This window comes from Onychostruthus taczanowskii, unplaced genomic scaffold (assembly GCF_017590055.1).
Source record: "Onychostruthus taczanowskii isolate IOZ18803 unplaced genomic scaffold, ASM1759005v1 scaffold31, whole genome shotgun sequence".
Classification (NCBI taxonomy): Eukaryota; Metazoa; Chordata; class Aves; order Passeriformes; family Passeridae; genus Onychostruthus; species Onychostruthus taczanowskii.
The window spans coordinates 5753403-5774941 of NW_024500461.1; positions in this window are offsets into that span (position 1 = coordinate 5753403).

Consider the following 21539-nt stretch of genomic DNA (forward strand, 5'->3'; position numbering starts at 1 on the left):
GCCTGGGAGTTGAGCAGAATTTCATCTTCCAACATTAACAGCCAGAGTAATAGAGCAGTAATAGAAGACAAGAAAAGATGCAATCAGAAAAGCCTGGCATTTCCTGTTGAACAAAAAGAAAAACTCAAAAAAGGCTAACCATGTCACAGACAACATAAGAGAAGCAGTATTAAGCAGAGCCAATTCAGAAGACAGAGTACATAGAAATGCCATAGTTAGTTATTGTCAGTAGAGGCTATGTGACTGAACTGTATGTTATGTGTATTTGAAATCATATGTGCATACACAAAAATGTTTAATTCTTTAAGCCATGTATACCTGTATTGAAGGTCCAGAAAGCTGGTAGTTATTTGTATGGCTGTAAAGCCCAGAAGGCTCATCCTAGACAGGTTTGTGTTTGCTGAGCAAATCTGTACCAAAAGCCTCTACCTTACTGTGTTTATTATAGTAAAAAAAACCCCAGAGGATAAGATCTTTTTCTTTTTCTAACACATAGGGAGCTGTGACGAAAAAAAAACTTAACAAAAACTTTAATAACTGGTGTTATTAAAGCAACCCAGTTTCAGTCTTAGAGACAAAGGACTAGCAGCTAAAAACACCTGTTCAAGGCTTGACCAAGCAGTACATGCATTCTCAAATTAAAAATAACAATCAGAAATAAAAAACAGAGCACAATACATGGCAAACACACATGCATTTTTCACCATGTTGCACCTGTGAGTTCTTCTTGTAGAAAGACTGGCCATCCACTGTCGCCTTGATTTTGTAAGACTTTGTTAAGCCTTCTGATGTTTACATTCTTTCAACAAACTTTCTCACACACAGTTCTGTAAATAACCTATGTTTTGCATTCTTTCATGGAAGCGGAGAGAATTGATGGACCCTTGGTCTGTCCAGTGGCATTGGAGAGGTGGCACTGTCACCCTCCAATCCACTGTCACCTTTGGAAAACTATAAATGTTGGAGTCAGAAAATAAAGGTTCTTCTTTTTTGTTCCCCTCGAGAGCAGCAGTGTCTGTGTCATCATTTCGTGCCTTATCACAACAATCCACAGTTTATCAGATAACTTATCTTTTCGTAAACGTCTAAGGATGGGTATAAAGTATGCAATATTTATACATAAAAAATTGTACTAAAAGCTTTCCCTCCTATGCACTTAGGTCTAATAATAGTTTAGTGTGTTTCTCCTGGGGAACAAGAGCAGGTCTTAGCACTGCAACATAAATAGTTAAGCACAAGCCATGCAGCAGTAAACGAGAAAAGGAATACACTATGCCCTTCAATTCCAAGGCAATGCAGCATGAGAAATATAATAAAAGGATACTATTACTTTTCCTCATAATATGGTTCATCGCTTGACTTTTAATACAGGTTTGCTGCTGCTTTCTTTTTTGCCTTTTTTTTTTTCATCATTAGAGAAAGGCCATTTGAGGAATATACTCTGCACAGTGATGTGATTCAGCAGCTTTCTGGAAAACAAAAACACAGCTCTCTTTCTGGTGTACTAATGAAACACAACTGGCACTAATTTTCATTGAATTGAGCCTAACTGAAAGCAGGCAATGTACCATGTTAGCTAAAGCTCAGTGGTCTTAGATCACAATATTATTTTTCATGGGTTTTTAGTCATTATGTGCTGAACATAACCTGCTGCTAAATCAAGCCAATGATAACAAATATATTACTGTGCAAGCTGTTGTGTTACCAAGAATGGCTCAGTAAATACATTTATTTGCCTTTTTATCCAAATTCTAGACAGTTTCTGTCCATACCAGCATGTGAGACCATTGTTTCTGAACATCTCCTAAGGGCATATCAACAGAAAGGTTGTCCAGCAGCTTCATAAAGGCAGAGTGCCCTGTCACGAGCTTGCCATGTCAACACTTTTTCCATGAGGACACTAAATGCTACTCAGACACACGATATAATTTTACATATTTGGCATTCTTTACCAGTAGTGCTCCAAGTCTGGAAAATTAAATCAAGACCAAAGGAGGTAGAAAATCCCCCACAGTCACACACAGAGTAGTCAAAAGAATTTAGGAAGCCTTATGCTTCATGGGTGTGTTTCCATTAAAAATATCTGAATAAAGATATCGTTGCCTATCTAGTCTGATAGAGAAGTCCTGTCTCCAGGCAGGCATGATGTGGTAGCCAGCCATGGCAAGCAGAGAGTGCCTGAGCTGGGCTGTGCTGCATGTCCTGCCTTCGGGCACATGCTGCTTTTTCTCCAAGAAACATGTGGAGTGACAAGCAGCATGTGTCCCACGTACCACCAGGATCATTCCTGCCTCGAGCCACAGAAGAGCTGCCACTGGAGCTCTGCAGCCCACAGTGAGTCCCACAGCCTCTGTGAACCCACCTGAAGATGAAAAGTGCTGCACGAGAGACTACCCTTGTTGTTCCTGGCAGAGCTGCATGGGGACATTGGCATCCAGGACCTGTGGGCTTGGCTAACCACCAACAAGCACAGAGCCTCTACTCTTAGAAGCACCAAGCAATATTGCCCAAACATATTGTCATTTGCAAAAGAAAGAGTCATTCTGACAACAAAGTCCTCCAGTGACTAAGTGATCGTGGTGTTGCTGGCATTAAAGAGCTGGCAGAGTTTCCACCATAAATATTTCTATCAGGCTATTGTATATCAGCTGTAAAATTTGCTGGGGGCTGATATTTGGAAAACAAGATCCAGCAAGATAATCCTTTTTTAAACACATTATCCTATTTGAGTAATCTACAGGTATGCAAATCAAAAAATCTGCAAGTGTAGGCCACAATGACACCTTTGCTGATCCTTCTTTGCTGATGCTATGGCCATCAGGGAAAGTGAGCACTGGCCATTCCAAAGTTCTTGGTCTGGGACTTTGCTTTTCCTTCCAGATACCCTCAATGGTTCAAATAAAAATGCTGGGGAGACAGGTAGAGCAGACAAGCTGCTGTCAACAAGGAAGCATGGAGAAGAGCTTCCCCAGGAGAAAAATCCATCTCCCGAGAAGGCAAAATACATAGCAAGATATGGATCACCTTTGCACATAGGTGAAGAACAGCCACTGTTGGAAAGTTCCTGAATCCTGCCTAGCCATACATTCCCCTCCTTCCAGATCTGGAGTAAGCCAACTTTTCCAGATAAGTGAAAGAAAAATTGCACTTATTTCTATCTCAAAGGAAATTTCTGCTGTTGCTTCCAAATTAAACCAGCTTCTTGGTCATAAAGCCATAACACTGTACTGGCCACATAGCCCTTTTGTTTTAAAAAGTTTCCTGTGGATTCTAGCACTTCTGACATACATTTTGTGGAAAACATGTCAACTGGCCCTTCTGAATGGAGATTTCCAGATGTGCACAGAATACGCACAGGAGAAATAAGTGGTTACATGCACCAGGAATGGAAAACTCAGTACCCAACAAACAGTAGCAACTTTACGTATGATATTCAGGATTTATAGTTAGAAATACTCTTTTCATTGATTTCGTTATTAGAAGTCTGTTACATCTAAGCATTTTTTTTAAATGCTGAATCTCATTTCCAAATACCCTTATGGAACAACAGCCACAACAACAAAATTAGAAACACATTACTGAAGACAAATTAGAATAACTAAGCTTAACACTATACAGGAAAAATGCAGCGTTAAAATATATGAGGTAAAATTGTTTTCTAACTATCCCAATGTTAAACATAATTTTGTCCTTGGAATGAGCAAGGACAGAAATTTGTGACATGCTTTTACAGTGTTAAACACAACTGTAGTTTATGCAAGTTATGTACTAGATCAGTATATTTCCTCAGTATAGTTAAGGCCAAAGAGATTTAATAAGATATTTTAATTAATTTTTAATTAACAAGTCTTTTTTAAAAAATGCTTTTAACCCTCCCTTCCTTTGGGACCATGATTTCAGGAAGTCCTGAGAAAATAGATAGATTATTTTTCAGCACTGCTTACACAGGAAACCTGGAGGGATAGATCAAGTGAAAGAGATTCTCCAGTAAGCATGGAAAAGCCACTGCTATCACACCTATCATATTGATGGCAAAAGCAGAAGGCCACAGATCTGTACTGGGGCAAACCCCTCAGATACTTAGTAGTATCTGTAGTTTTCTGAGGTTGGTAGGACAAGTGTTTCAGAGCACACATGGCCTGGGTTAGAGATAGGCTTCCCTTATCACTTCTGAAGAAGTCTTCATGAAACAGACATTCTCCCACCACCTGTGCATAGTGCACACACATGTGCAGACTAGGCATTTCTTATCACAATGTTGTTGAAAAATGTATTTCCTTTCTTTTTCTTTTCAGGAGCATAAATAGAAACCACATATTTCCAAAACCAGAACTGTGTCATAATAGCCAACGCAGGACAAGAGGGAAAGGTTGTTGTGGTCTGCAATATCTTCTCAGGTTAGTAACCTTCTCTTCCTCCCTCTCTTCCAGCCCCAAACATGTGGCTGTCATAAACTCTTTAAGGCAACATTGTCAAATACATTCACCAAATATTCTGATAAAAAAAGAATCATTCAAATAAAAAAAGTATGTTGATGAAAATACTCTGTTTAGAGCATTGCTTCATATTGGTGAATAGCTCATTTGCTATTCCTGGATTTTAGAGCTCAGTGCTTTTGTAGTAGATATTTTTAAATAAAGGTTAATGAACATGTTTGTCCTGTGTTACATACTTGAAACGTCTGTGGAAATAAACAAGCACCCCCTTCTTAAGGCACTACCTATGGTAGGATTTGTAGGTCTTGAAATAAGCAGACAGGCCAAATACACATGGGTTTCACAGATCATTCTCCAGCAAAAATCTGCACTTATGAGTTGACTCCTTATCTCCACTTCAATCAAATGAGCTTATTGTTAAAGTTTTACAAAGCACCCCAGCAGCAAGGTGAAAGATGAAGAGATTATTGAATAATAGATAAGAATATTTTTAGTCAGCTCAGATGTATTCATGCATCTGACAGAGCACCAGGAAAAAAGCACTCAGAAAGGTGCTGGCTGAATTCCAGCAAAAGCAACCTGACTGTCAGGGCCCTGCAAAGGCTGAGGTCTTCCCATGAGAGATGGCAAAACAGAGCTGCTGGGGAGGCACCAGGAAAGCCAAGAGAGTCCCAGCCGCAGGCACTGGGTAACTCTGTGGGGACATAGGCCTATGGTGGTCCTAGCCTGGGGCACTCACAGCTGAGCAGGGCAGATGGAGAGTGCCTCTGCTGCTGTGCCCCATCACTAGGGCAGAGACCAACAGCCCCAGGGAGCTGACATGGGATCCTGGGCTGTAGGCAGTGTGGGGGGAGCCCCAGAGGGCTGGGCAAGGCTAGTCAGAAATGGGGGTGCCCTCAGCCCTGATATAGTTATGCAGAGATGCAACATTAGTACTAAAAAGTGGTTCATATTTCTGGTCCTGCAATTGATTAACTTTTGCTTATTTTTCACTCATAGCTTTATAAGCCAACAATCCTGCCCTTAAATTTGCAGCAGCTGGAACTGTGAACCTATTCCAAGGTCATTCTTCCCATCAAATTCCCTACAATGTAGTTAAATGCAGGGGCAACAAAGCATTTATAATGATCTGGAAAACACCTTCCCCATGCACAAAAGAAGAAAACTACCAAATTGTCTGATTTCAGTCCTGTTCTGCTTCTTACCCTGCATCCATTACCCAGTGAGAGTCATTATTCCATTATTATGGTCTGAAGAGACAAAGATCTTTTAAAAGATATTTTCAGTGCATCAGCCAGCCCTCTCCCTGTTGTCTTTCCCTTCTAATGAAGATCACAGTGTAGTTGACATCTTTGATCCTGAGAGCCTCTGAAAAAGTGAAGGTATAATGATGTTATTCACTTAAAAGCTAGGGAGATACTGACTGAAACAGCATCTACTGAAATAAAGTAGGTGTGAATAATGAAGTGTCACTTGGATATTCAGAACTTCATTCATTAAAAAACATTTCTGAAAGGAACTGGTTCATGTGTCCCTGGAAACACTAGCACAAGACATGCCAGGCTAAATCAGACTTGGCATTTAGTCTGGAATCAAAGTACTTGAACATAGTCCATCCTCCCACAACACTGACTACAGAGCACAAACCCCTTCTCTTACCTTGTGTACAACTATGAGACTATGCAGCAGTGGGCTAGAAAATCTCTTAAAAGGCAGGTGTAAACAGGGAATACTTATCTCAGCGGTATTCAAAAAGCATAGCTCCTCACAACGTAAAGGTATGACAGCCCCCAAAATACTTAACCATGTGAAAGAACCAAATTTTTGTCTTTTGGACCAGGGACAATCATAAATCTGAAGCACCATGGAGCTCATTGCTGCTTAATCTACCTTGATTTGTTGACAGGACATTCTTTATGAACTCCTTGCTCCCTTAACTAGACTGCTGTACACAACTGAGTTAACATGTCCAAAATTAGCTTGGATGTGTCTAAGTTATACCTTGGATCCTATAGAAAAAGAAAAGATACAAACTGGGAGTTGAAACTGCAGCATTGACATAGCCCAGCATTTTGAACCCCTGTCCAGAAAGGCATTTCAGCACACATGCAGCTGTAAGGCTCTGAATAGACTTGGCAACTGCTTTAGCTTAATAATGGTGAAGCATGTTGTGAGCTCCCTTCTGGATTGGAAATCTCTGAAAGGTTTTATAAAACGCAGTAGAACTTCAGAAAGCAGGAAACAACATTTATTCAATTTCACTCCTCTCAATGTGAATGCACTGGAACTAGGATATTTTGGCATAGAACTCAGACATATTTAAGCAAATGTCAGAGGCCATCAAAAGCTCAACAAAGTCAGTTTTGGTGGGTATGGGCACGTACAGAAAGGGTCCTTTCCCAAAGCCACACAAGCCCAAGTGCCAAGTTACAGAAGTCAGGATGAACACCAGCAACATGGAACAAGGAGCCATTCATCTTTCTGTGAGGACTTGGACAGGCTATTGTGCCACTGCAGAGTGCAGGGCCCAGAAGAGTGCTGCAAGTAACACAGCTTCTTAAGAAAATAGCAGTAAATAAATCTGTGTGCAATGCTCTCCTGGTGACAAACCAGTTCAAAAGAAACCCACAATAAGCACCTTCAGGAGAAGAACATCATGCAAGAACCCATCTGTGCACACACAAACACACAGAGACACCAGCATATTTATCCAAAACAATCTCACATAGCATCTCACTTCAGATCTTGTGGATCACGTGGAGGCACAGGGTCATCTACATGCAGATCACTGCTTTTTCAGCCCTTTGGATCCACCATCTGCATCTTCTGCTTCCCAGCTCCCTAAAAGTGAAGTTTCAGACCGACCAAAATACTGAAAAGTCTCCCTGCCTGCAGACTGCAACTTTTGGAAATGGCTGTGTCAGCTGATATTCACCCCCTGTAATGACACCATTTGTTATTTGAAGCTGTGTTTTCATTTCTGAAGAATAATGCACATGCTTCAACTCCCTTCTCAGATGTGTCATCCTACTGCTATTCCTTACTTCTTTAAGCTGCAGTTTGGTATTCTTTTAAGTGAACATGATTACCAATAAAGCATTCCCCACTTTCTCCCACTCCCACAATTTCTCCCAGATCATCTGTTGTACTGTGCCATCACAAATATTTGTGTGGCTTCATGGTTAACCAGATCAAGGAACTGATCCAGATGAAAAACAGCCCCTGGGAAAAAATGTGCAATTTTTGCAATATAGATCCCCACAAAGTCATACAAATGCTTATGCTGCAGTTGTAAGAAGGTTTCCATAAGAATAGGGATGACTGACTGAGAAAAAGGAAGAGGAACGATCTGTTTTTTTAAGCAGTTTTTCTGGCCTTAATGTGGTGCCATGGTTTGGCATTTGCTTTCACCAGCATTTGTCCACAGAAAGCACATAGAAATTCCATAGAAATTCTTGCTTTGGGGAGTAAACATGCAGAGCTATTGAAAATTCCTTCTGAATGCCCAGGGAGAAGTTCTTTGCACAGCAATATCTAACTCTTGCCAGCATTGGTGCCCAAGTCCTTAAGGTCCAAAACAGCGTCCTTCCATTTGAAGAAGAGCATTCTGCTATCAATGACCAGCCCAAGGATCCTTTGGAGTCAACTGTTAACGCTTCAAAGGCAAACAGCCTATTTCTCCTTCTCAAGATTTAAGGACTGGTGTAACAGAATGATACCTTGTTACCTATTCCATAGCCCTGTGGTGTAAATGGGAGAGAAAAATATGGAAGCATTACCATTGGATAGCATTTTATCAAAAAGCCTTTTGAACATACCTCACCTCCCCATTTAACAGTTTTTAACAAACTAAGCCTAAAACTAGAGACAGAAAGTCCTGACACCAATTCCCTCAGTTTCACTTCTTTTTTGTCTTGTTTTCTTCACAACAAAGTGGCAGTTCCACTGCTGATATTTCTCAGGACCCATGTGATAATCTTTTGTGAGACACTTGAAAATTGGAGTTAAGTGCAAGCTTGCTGGTGAATAAAGCTGCACAGAAGGCAGACATGTTCCCTCCTCCACCAAAAAAAAAAAAAAAAAAAAAAAAAAAAAAAAAAAAAAAAAGAAAGAGTCCAGAATTACTGTTTTCTCCCCACTAGTTTGTGGTATGAGATAGCAGGGAAACAAAACCAGCTGATGCCATGAGTGGGAGGACTGACTACAAAGAGAACTCTTATTGTTTCCAGTAACTGTACAATTAACTTAAATTGTGGCTATCTTTTCACCAGGGGTTTAACATATTCAGACTAAGGATAGTGTCTAAGTGAACATTACAATTTCCTGGAGAGATTGCAAACCAGTGATCCTCCCTGAAATTGTATACCATTGCTTACCCTTAACTAACCCAAAACACAAGGGCTGTGTGTTACCATAGGCTAGGGGACTTCCTCCACACAGTGTCTGTGCCACGGCAAGTCCAGGGACAGAGCTCTCACACAAATGGTGGGCATATTTAGCATCAGGCAGTAAAGATCAGGGGAAAATGTGCAGAAAAGTAACAGAAAAGGACTAACTCTCATAATATCTACTATTTTGATAGCTCTGCTAATTTTGATGAAAGCCAAGAGGGACTCAGCTATAGAACTGTGAGGTGAACATTTTTAGACATTGAAGGTGTTTGAACTCTAGGGAGCCCAGAGAATATAAAATCTACTGCTGGGCAGAGACTGCTTAAGGAAGTTAGAGGCCTGTTTTTAACATATCCTTAGGAAAGTTGGCAAGAAGAATTGTCTTTGAATTTTTCCGCTAACTGCCAGTTCTCTACACATCATTCTGTCTCTACTTCTGGTTGTACTCCTGTGGCTTTTGGAGCTGTGATGGGCTGAAAATATGACCAAAGCAATATTTGTAAGGGCAGGTCTTATTCTTATTAAATTAAAGGGACAGGAAGCAGACAGATTTTCAGGAACATGAACTCATCTGCATGTCGCTGAAAGTCAATGTGCTTGGAAGTGTGCCAGAGCTTTTTCTAGCTATACCTGTCTAGGAAAATATGACATTCCCCTTCAACACCCCTCTGCTTGATCTGGTGCACAGCTTTTTCCCTCCCCAGTAAAGCCTCCTCTAACCGTGTCTCCATTCTGACAGCACTCCCAGCCTTGTCTGGATGCACTGAGTTTTCATACCCTCATTTCCACCTATCTTCCCATTCTTCTCACCCTGTCCCACCACCTCTTCAAGGCCTCATTGAGCCAATCCTCTGGATCCCCTACTCTTACTACACTGAAGCTCCTTTCACAGGCCCCTGTCAGGCAGGAGCAGTTCCACAAAACAGTCTTCTGCAAGGCAAAGCCACCAGAAACGTTTCTATCCAGCCAGAGCAACTGTCTCTGCCAGGCACTGCCTGATAACTGGATGATGGTGCTGTCCTGCTGCAGCCATCAGGAGTATAAATAACCCTCAGAAATGGAGCTCCCTTCAGTTTTGATCATTTCAGCGATTGGGTTCAATCCACTTCCTGGCACACAGTTGCAGGGCCAAAGCCAGCAGGATGAAGCAGAGATGGGAATGAAAGGCTGTATATAGGGTGAAGGAGGAAAGTGGTTAGGTGAGCTAGAGAAATGTTTAGGGTGCCTCTGCCCTGCAAAAAACAGCAGGGGGTCAGAAAGGAGCATTCACAGTAGCAAGGAAGCCACCTGTGTAACAGGCATTATTTTTCCCTGCATCTCATAATAACACAATATTTTGTGAGCTTTGTCCAAAGCTGCTGTGCAGAAAATACAGCAATATTTTGCAATACTTTTAATGTTGTTGTGTCATAATGTTCTAAAAGAACTGTTCTTCATAAAAAGAACAAGAACAAATTAGACCCCAGTTGAGTGAGGGGGGGAAAAAGGCAAAGAAAATTGCCAAATACTTGCCTCAATGGGCCATCAAGAACTGAAGGGGCAGCCCCCTGCAGACACACACAGGTTGGCAGCACAGCAGGACCCATCTGATACTGTGCTTCTGCAACTGAAGACAGTCTCTTGAAATGAGGGGAAGGTGAGGGTGGGGCAGGGGAAGGAAGAACTTCCAGCAATTTACTGCAGAACACTGAATCCCCCCATAGTCAAGCTTAGCTAAGGGCAAAAAGTGGTGAAGAGTAGGAATACCTCAGATAGGATAAAAGGAGAAAAATAATGTCCCAGGTTTCTGTCTAGCATAGACTGTATAGAGATCTGAACTGCTGACGAATCGACATGAATCAGCCCTATTATACTCCAGACCACAACCATGATGTAAATTGAGGTGATGCAGCAGCTGACTCAGAGGCACCTTGCACATCCTGGGTGAGGCACACAGCTGGGGACAGCAAGCCATCAGCAATACCCAAATAAACTCATAAAGCCTGAGCAACAGGCCTAAGGTATTTTACCCTCTCTAGTTCAAATAACCAGTATGCATCAAGCCAACATGTAACGTGCAATGGCTCCCTGCCTTCCTTTAAAAGAGCAAGTTCTCCTTCAGGATTGCTTTGTCTCACCAGTGACATCACTGACAAGTGGAGGTGCTGAGACCACAGCCTGGTCACCCCACTCAGAGGAGACAGGGGCTGGTCAGGACATGTGATCTTCTCCCACCATGAACATCTGGAAGCAGAGCCACAGGAGGAAGCAAACCACACAGCAAAATAATACACATTATATTTACATTTTAGCATTAGATGTCCTGTTTTTACTTTCATGCATACTAAAAAGAATTTTATGGAGTTTTTTTAATTGATATTGTGCAGGCTGCTGAAAAATCATGGTACATCACTTTGAGCCTTGGACAAAGAGCTCCTTTTTTGACCTTGGATCTCTTTGTGCAGTATGTTGCGGTCTTTTTGGACATCATCTCATTTGAAAATAGCAGGGGCTGACAGAGTTGTAATACCAGGGGGACACACCAGATGGATGGGAACCATGGACTTCAGCACTTTCTTTGATATCTGCATTACTGCAGCTAGAGTAGGCCTGCCTTCTCTTTTGCTCCCTCTGCATTTCACACATGAGGCCACACACCTGGAAAGGAAAAGAGCTCTCAGCAACAGCTTCATGGCAAGGAAGAAGGAAACAGGCATATGTTCAACATCACTATACAGCCTGCTACCACTACACTGTGGCCCTGATCCTGAGAGATGATACCAGAGCTTTCAAGGATAGTCCCACACCACAGAAGGCACTGCCTGCTTTGTCATTGGCTATGGTAAGAACAGGCATAGGTATCACAGAAAATTTGACAGGTGAAGGTACAGGTTTACCTGCTGTTTGTACCTAGATATCACACTTTCAGCTTTCACAACATTTACAGAGCTGGGGACATTTACAACTAATAAATTGTAACAAATCAAAATACAACAGCCTGCATAGTGCAATCCTTACTTAGGATACGGCAGAAAAGAGTAAATAAAAGTTCTTCTCAATAAATAGAAATTGTGTGGATGTGATCTAGTTTTTACTATGTTGAACATACTAAATGTTTAGAGGGCCTCTACCTCTGTTGAGCAGTTTTGTTATTAGCTTTGTATTTGTGCTGAATGAAATGTGTGCAAATGCCTGACAGAGTCAAAGGATGCCTGAAACAGGATTTAAGCTTGAATCATAGAACCACAAAATATTTAAGGTTGGAAAGGACCTCTGGAGCTCACCTAGTCCAACACCCTGCTCCAAGTAGATCTACTGCCAACACCATATCTGGTCACTTGATCAGCTTTGCCTTTGCTTTCACAGCACTTTCCTGGGACTGAGGCTTTGGCAGCAGTGGTGCTTTTGCCAGCTGAAGCCATTCCTACTCCACCTCCAATCCTGTCCTCCCAGCACAAACATTTGTGTAGCCTCCTAAGAAAGTGAATCAGCTGAAATATAATCTGTACTGCCAATGTCATAATAATTTTTTCTATCCAGAACAGTTCCTCAGTCCAACATATTCAGTAGTCATACTCACAACCTTTGTGGAAGAAGAGCCAGACAAGGACAAGCAGCCAAGAGGATGAAGGAAAAGGAGGAGGAAAGAGCAATGAAAATGCTTGCCTGAACCAGAGCTGCAGATTAATGAATTCTGTGTTAATACCAACCCTCAGATAAGCAAGATTCGATTCCTGTTCAAGACCCTCCACCACTACAATTTCCTCTTCAGGGTTGGGACAGGGTGATTAAGTATTGCTTATTGAATATTTTCACATACCTGAACTTGTTGGGAAAATTCTATCAAATGTATAGGAACCAGGTGAGTCTGTACATGTGTCAGAAAGTAGAAACAAGCAGAAAGTTGACCTGAACAGAAGAATGAAATAAATAAAATTTTCCAACAGGAATAGCCAGACTGGCTTGGCTACAGAATCTGGGATGTCTCCACCCAAAATTTTGTGGAAAGGCATTTGCTTCAGAATTAGATCAAGCCTGAACAAAGCTGGAATGAACTAACCTACCTTCACTCCAGTTTTCTTTCCCTTCTTCACAGTATCTTCATATTTGCCAAAAGGACTCAAAACATTATTTAAAATAACTGACAAGACAATCAATCACTGACCAAAACAATCTGAGGAAATTCCAGACAAGGACTAGATTGCTGAAAATTAAGGCAATTGATCCTCATTAGTGCTACTGCCAACACAAAAAAAAAAATGAAAAGACCTGATTAATTCCATCTAGCAACAGGTATTTAATGCAGACACCTGAGACAGAAACCAGATCACAATAGTCCCTGTGTGTAATGCATGACGAGTAGCAAGCACCTGCTGAAGATAATTCACTGCAACATCCAACTTACCATTTCTGTATAAGCTCATTGGAGGTTGAAACTGCCCTCCAAGCAATACTCAAACACTCACACTCATCACTGACCAGTGAGAGGCTCCATGCACTGCCCTGTCACTTTTTATTTCAATCTCAGTCAAATTGCATTTGTGAACTGGTCAGAGTTCAAAATGAAATTTGAAAGCCAAATACAGACTGAACTACAACTTCAGACATCAAAGAATAATTTACTAAAATCAATCCAAAACTGAAGCTTGAAATAATATTTTAAACAACATAATGACATTGGTTTGTCCAGAGTTAAAGATAATACTCCTACCCAGAGTATAATATTCCTGTATAGATTTAGCAGAAGCCTCCAACTAGTCCTGACTCTCATCATCACCCTGACTTCAACATTAAATGTATCCTTATAAACACTTCCAGTCCAAACAAAAGTGGAAGTAGCAATAAGCTCCTGGCTCCTAACTGTCAAAAATCCCAACTCATTTCCCCACATGTACCATAGAACAGAAGGTACCAAAAAGCCACCTTAAGAGCAAGGAGTGGCTTTAACTAGAACCCTGTGCCAAACCTTTAGCCTCTGTCTACAGTTCTATCACTGATTACAGTTTCAAATTGACAGGCGACTTGAAAAGCCACAGCCCAGAGTTCAAAGATATCCAAGTATGCGATAGACACAATGCGCATGTTGTATACACCCTGACATAAACCAAATTGTACTGACAATACTTCTCACAGTAAATATCAACTGCAGAGCTGCATTCCTTTTTAAATAGAATACAGTATGTAAAATCTAGCTATTCCCTTCCTAAAGTGTTAAGAATTACATCACTTTCCAGCACTGATTCTAAGGACAAGACCTGTATAATCACAGAAAGGGAAAATGTCCTAATTCCAGTTCCTGCTAAATCCCATCCCACAAATTACTGCCTTATTCAGAAAGCCAAACTCACCCTGCTAATTATAAATTATTCTCCTTCAATTAGGTAATGGAAATAATAACAAATGTCTTAAGTAACTAATCACAGCTAAATAGCACAGCTTGTATTATGGATACCAAGTATTCCATACCACAAAAATACTCCCAGAATATGAACAAGGAAAGTGCAGTCTGTCTGCATAAACTCCGCAAGAAGAAGAGGTTACTGACCTCAAAATGTAAATAAATAAAAATTATTTGGGACTAATCTGAAATGCAGTTAATATATCATCATTCAGAAGCATTCTACTCCAGTGTTTCTTCATTTTAAAGATGTCATATGGGCTGTTTTCTGCCTTTGTACCATGTCACTAACAAGATTCTACAAGTGGGTAGTTAAAGGGAACTCTGCAAGACCAGTGAGTAGAATATTTCTGTCTGACTACTCTAAATGCATGCAAAGAGGAAGACCAGACTGAAAGCTGATTACACTGCTTTTAAACATGTCCCTGAGTGTCATGTACAGTCTGCACAGTGACTTTTAAGTGCCACATGATTATTATGTAGAAGAAAGCTAATCTTTGGTGTATATTAGCTTGAAGCTTTCAAACAGCATAATATCTTTTCATGTTAGTAGTCCTGAATACAAAGAAAAATTTAATAAAAACCCCAGTTAGGAGCACTCCTGGATATGGATATGCTCAACAGGGTTTTGCAATTTGATAACCAAGTACTAGCATATTTATCGTAGAAATTAGAAAATTCTGGCAGCTAACTAGAGAGATTACAGCAGGGCAGCAACACATGAAGGCAACCTTCATTCTGCCCCATGGCTAGCAGATTATTTGTAATAGTTCATGGATGAAAGGACAGGCAAAAGATACCAAAACTCTGCTTTGTAGTGCAGTGTTAAAACACTCTTGTGTGCACATAAGCAGAACAACAGTTACCATATAAGAGCAGGAATTAAGAGGAAGGATGAAAGATTGGTTCCCCCTTCTGATAAGGGGGAATGGCCAGTGATTCAGAAACTCACCTCTAGTCACCCACCTGACTTCAATTTCTTGCCAGGTCAAGAGACCCACTGATTGTGCCTTCTCCTGTAAAATGGCAATAGCAGAACATCACGGGCAAGGCAGAAGGAAGCCTGGAGACAGAGAGGTGTTGGGATGATATGAGTATAGCCAGAGGTGTAACGGAGAGGATTTGTTTGCTTAAAGCAACGGCTGGTTGCTTTAAGATGAAACAGTCCCGCTCCAGCACTTTCTCCCCCTTCCTTGTTTGTTTCCCCTTTCCCACACACACAGCTTCAGCTCCTCTCTTGTGTAACTTATGATGCTCTATCGGCACAATAAAGCCAATTCAACTTCCTAAACAGTAAAAACCCTATGCTTTGCTTTTGTTTTGGAATTATTTTTTATTTAGTGTTGCCAAGTTGAATCAGGTTAGATCTAGATACAGTTAGATCTAGAGACAGTGAAGAGGACAGTGAAGAGACAGTGAAGCTGGAACTATGCAGCTTGAAGAGTATGAAAAGAGCATGGGAGAGCAGCAGGATCTTCCCTTTTCAATAATTCACTAGACTGGGAGCTATAGCATGTAATTGCCCCTGAATGATGGACACCTCAGGTGCCCAGGCACAGAGAAAAGGAGCAGCTGTTCTTTGCTAGGAGTGGAGATCAAAGCCACATCCAGCATAGGCACCAGAGCTCCAAGAGACCCCAAGAGATTGACAAGGAGCTCACAAACATAAAATAGAGCTGGAGCTTGATATAATTATTTTTTAAAGAAGACTGAAACAGTAGCAGACCAAAAATATAGGCAGGGAAGTTTACTGCCAGTTAAGGAGAATATCCTCTTTCCCTTATCAGAGAATTTATTAAGTCTTGGTTTCAATTGACTGCACAGTGCTACCCCACCAGATTTGATACTGTTATTCAGTTTGTTTGCAAATAATATCATCTTCCTAATCTATTTTGCTTTCATAACATGCTCCAAGGACAGCCTGTGCATTTAAATAAGGGTGTATCAAGTGGCCATCTTCAGCAAGAGAAAGCTTTGGATCTGTGCAGTAGAACTTAGTAAAGACATTACTGGTTGACTAGATGCCTTTGCATCCAGTGGGGCCCAACAGAACATCCAGCGCCACATTAAGAATTGTTGTTAGTTTTGGAATAATGTTCCAGAAAATTATAATCACTGTGTTAACAGAGTAACAGCACACACTGCTCTTACATCTTACCCCTGGGAGAGCTAAGGCTGTCTCCCTTTGATACACAGAGACTTTCTCAATCTGAAGCATACCATACACCTTGCTGGGGCATTCAGGAATATTTTCCTGATTACCACTGAGTCCATCTGTAAGAGGGCAGTGATATATGCCTACAACATATCCATCATTCTCCTGAGTCCTGGGTGAATACAATTAAAAGCATGCCCAGAAACATGCAGCAGCAGCAAGGACCATCATGAGGCTGTTGGCACCACCTCTGCCCACCTTCCACTTGCCAGCCTGCATGACTAAGCCTTCATTTAAAGCAGGATCCCTTGGGAACCACTGTCAGTACACATTTGGAGCACAGCCTGTACTCATGACTCTGGCTCTGTGGCCAGGTGTCCTAATTCCTCTGCTGCCAGGTCCCTATAGACTGACACAAATTACATTATTCATGCCTGGCTATAGCTGTTGGAAGCAGTGAACCAGGTTTATTGAGCAGATAAGTGCACCACCTTGAAGAAGAATGTATACTTTACCTTTCACAGTACCTTCCCTGCAGTATTTATCTCTGTGATGGTGAATTACACTGCATGAAGAAGGCAATCAGATCATAAAACCTGTATATATTCCTACACAGTGTGATTAACAGAGAAAGGAAATTGCAATTACTCACACCTGCTATATACATTTTTCCAGATGCTTGCAAAGAATGGTGGTTACATTTTTTCTCACTTTCAAAAGATAAAGAAGAATATAATCTGTCAAGCTTCAAGAGTAGATTAAACACCCTCAGGTGAATTTCAAAATAGCAGTATTCAAAGGGCAGAGAGCACACCTAGCAATATGTGCTGCAAAGCTCCCAGTACACTAGAAGTGCAATAAATAAATGATCATAACAATAAAGCTATCTTGCATATAAATAACAATTCACCTTGATGTTTAAATTTAGCAAGCAATATTTCCCACTGTACATCAGTTTTGATGCACCTATGATAAATCATGAAGTGTTCTGATGATCTTAACAACATGGTGCAAGGAATGCCACATAAAAACTAGGTAAGGAGAATTTAGGAAACTGAAAGAAATAAAAACATACTCCGGGGAAATTAAAACAAAACAAAATAAGTGTTTTCATGGCAGTTCATAGAAGACTCAAGATAATCTCTTAGCTGTTTAAAAAGCGATACAGAAAGGATAACCGGCATCACCTAGTTTTAGGCACTCAATACAGATGCAATTCTCACCATATCCAGCAGAGAGGGAGAAGTTCCTTCACTGATCAGGACTGTCTTAACTCAGGTGGTTTTGGTTGCCTTGTTCATGCTCTCACTCTCTGCTACCTACAGAAGTTTAGGCAGCCTGGTTAGCTGATGTTGTGGCTGGGGCCACAGGATTCATCAGCTGGGCTGCCTCAAACACCATGAATGCTTGCCCTAAGCATCTAACGCAAGTAAAAAAAGTCTTTTCTTCCTTATCTAATACTGCATTGATCTGACAGCCTTTATTCATACATTATTTCTCAAATAAATGGTTTCGAAATTAATGAACCAGTTTTGTTTGGTTTGTTTGTGTGTTTTCTGAAGACCAATGTAATTTAAACATGCCCAGTGCAAAGAACAGTCTAGTAATATGAAAAGTAGAATGAAATAAATCCATAAAAGGCAGTTACATTTTCCCCTGACACAGTAGCCTACAGGATCCTAGGTGGTCACTGCTTCCCATCAGGCAGCTTAAGAAACTTCAGACATTTTCTAGAAAAACAAGATAACATCTGAGGTCTATTTTTTTTTAATAGCTAGGTAATTTCCAGACATGTGTTTAACTCATTGTTTTTCAGAAACTTTTCATTTGGTTATATCTCTTCTTACTGAAATTCCATTTTCTGCCTTCTTCCAAAGGTTTGGTTGTTTTGTCTGGCACATTGAAAAACCCTGATGGAGATAGGACAAGATAGTCTCACAGTGCTGAAGATGGCTGGTCTGGAGTGTCCTAGGCTGCCTGCTCCACTGGGGCTGAGCATACAGCTCTAACTCCCAGACCATCACAAGCATCACTATCTAAAACCCAAATCTAAAACCCATTCCTCTAATCTTTGGAACTATATGGAAACAAATCCATACAATAATATTCAGGTTTGCAGCTTAAACTATACACACAGAGAGACAAAACATGCTGCCACCAAATAAATGGAGCCAAAGGTGATAAGAATAGGAAACTGGAGAGGCCAAGAGGACCAGAGTGGACAGCACGTTGCAACAGAAGCAGTAAGAATACAATGTCCTTCCTTCCCCTCCTGCTTTACAGCTGGGTTAGGTTACTTTTACTTATACAGACTCACTTTCCAGAGTTCTGTACTCCTGCTCACTAGTGGGAATACCAAAGTCCAGCAAAACAAAACATGCTCAGGTAATGGCCTAAGCTGGTACACATGAAGGTTAAGAGTTTCTATGCTCTTTAGAGCAAGGACAGATGGCAACACAAGGCTGACCAGAAATACAAGCCCTGATATTCCTTTCTGAGCACTGCTCAGTTTGGCTCATTCATAGTTCAACCCTGCCCAAAGCAGTTATATTTTCTGGATGTCACCTAAACCTGTACAGCATTATCCCTTTTACTCTTCATGTCCATTTCCTTATCAATCACGCACTCTTCGCTTATTCATAACAATGTGGTTTGGAAAAAAACATTTCTTCTTATTTGCTATTTTTCCAACTCTGTGCCATTCCTATTCCACTAATACTTGCTCCAAGAAAAAATATTCAGCAGAACATACAGTATGTACCCAGCAGAAGCTGCTGTGTAGTGCTCTCTGTTAAAGAGAGAACAGCAGCTACAGACAAAACTGCAGCTAAGACTGTTATTCCTGAACTCAGGTAACTAAAACAAGAGTTTTCATCTCCAGCTTATCATCATTATTGCAAGGAACACTAATTTCTTTTTCAGTTTTTCAACCAATACCAATTTGATTGTCTGATTTTGTATATAAATGCACCCAATGTAGATGTTCCATGGTTTTAATCCATTCTCTAGGACATTCTTCTCTAGGACATTCTTCTTTCTCTTCCAAGGCATCCTGGCTTTTTGTCTTTTCACACTGTTCCAATTAGGAATGCTTTTTCTTAATCCCGTATTTTCTATATTGCATCTAGATTTAAAAAAAAAAAAAAAAAAAAAAAGAAAGAAGCTCTGTAAGCCTGAAAACCCAAACCAGCACCAAATTGAAGTAAAAAGCTTTCAAAATGCTTCTAAGTTTTCTTTCAAGACAGAAGCAAGATTACAATGTTTTTCTTGGCATGCCATGTTCCCTTTGAAATACTGAGACTATTCTTGATATGTTCTCATTTTCCTTGTGTTTTATTTTAACAAGATGTGTCCTTTGGGAATGCATCATGACTCCCTTTTCATAGGTTGGCTCTGTCATCTAACTATGGCATCTCTCCAGGGCCAAGTATGAAATGTATATTTTTGTTAAATGTTATTTAAGTGAGGTTGAGAAACTTTCACAGGCCTACGCAAGTCTCACAGACTTTGACACCAGATGTGATATCTAGTGGTAACCCCAGGAGAAAAAAAAAAAAAGGTGTTTTTTGCAGGAAAGCCAGGTAAACGAGTGTTGGAGCTGTTGATATAACATGAAAACCTTCTTGAAACAGACTCACTAAATTCAATACAGTTCTCAGTTACGAGTTGTTCAGAAATGTCACAAGTCCCAACACCCTGTTCTAACAGAATGCTGCAAAAAACAGTTTCAAATACTTGATTGACAGGAGATAAAGGAATGTGGACACATGAATGGAAGGAGAAAAATGTGTTGATAAAGATGACTGCATTTGATCAGAAAACAGTGACAGTGTGACTTTAAAAATGCAACTTAAAAAATCTGCCCCCTAAATTCCACAGTATCATGATTTTTAAGCCAGTATCAGGATCCTTTGAAGGGCCACACTTTTAACCTTACAGTGACTGGGCTGCCTGTACTGAACACATATCACAGATGGTGAGCAGTCCATGCAATCCATTGGCCAAATACAACTGTAATGACTGCTTCAAAGCTTTCTAAAGCTTAAATTTGTTCATGGATGCTGGACAAGAGAAACAAAGAGGTACATAAGCTGTTTGGAACAAATTGTTACATTAGTCCTCACAGATCCTTTCAGTTGTGGATACAGTTTGGAGGCTAAAATTTTTGTAATGTCTAAATTAGTGTAGACTAATTTTCAAAATAAAATTAGTCTACACTAGCAGAAAATTAAAACCTTGTCAGGGATACTTCAGGACATTCAGCAAATATGACAGGCAAACCATTCATCCAGCTTGCTGGCAGCTTATGTTCAAATCCATTATTGACACTCTTCTATTTTTCCACAGTACAGTACTTGAGGATCTCCTGAACAAAAAAGACCTGAAAAAAACAACAAAAAAAAGTACTTCTGGAATGGTTATGACCTCCACTTGTAGCTTCAAACAATTCAGTTTACTTTTCTTCTCTCATTGCTTGATGCAAATATAGCACAGAGTACTGTAATACAAAACTATATTCTCAGTTTCCCTTTGATACAGGTTTCTGGACATACACAGCATATGGAAATCATGAGTTTTCTTGCTTGTCACTTCCAATTTCAGACTGCCTTGGAATTTTGAAATATTTATTAAAGAATTGTATCATCCTATTGCATCCCTCCCAAGCTTAGTCTTCATTGCCCTTTTTTTCCACCTTTTTCCTCAAATATACAAAAATTAATAGTTATTGTTGCTATTCATGAAGAGGATGAATTCCAGGGTTATGTGATATGTCAGGTAAACAGAAAAACTATCCTTCTCATGCAAGTCATACATTCATTATGCTAAACTTGGTGTAGAGAAAGCAAACCTCACAAGTTCTTGGCAACCTAGTTCCATCACTGCTTGCAGATAGAATGAGATGACTGGTGGCGGTAGGAAGGCTGAGAAGAAGAGGGGGTTTTAAATTACATACCCTTGGAAATTCATTGCAGAAATTAAGCCTAATAGGTACAGCTGCCTCATGGCTATGAAGATGTTTCACACGGCCACCACTGCCCTTGACAGCAGGTGGGGTTTTGGATAAACAGCAGCAGGAAGCAGCTAGCAAAAGACAAAAGAAACACTCTTGGAAAAACTATGTTGGAATTTGATCAACATGTTTTCCAGACAGCTCAGTTCCTAAGAGAAACACAGATTAT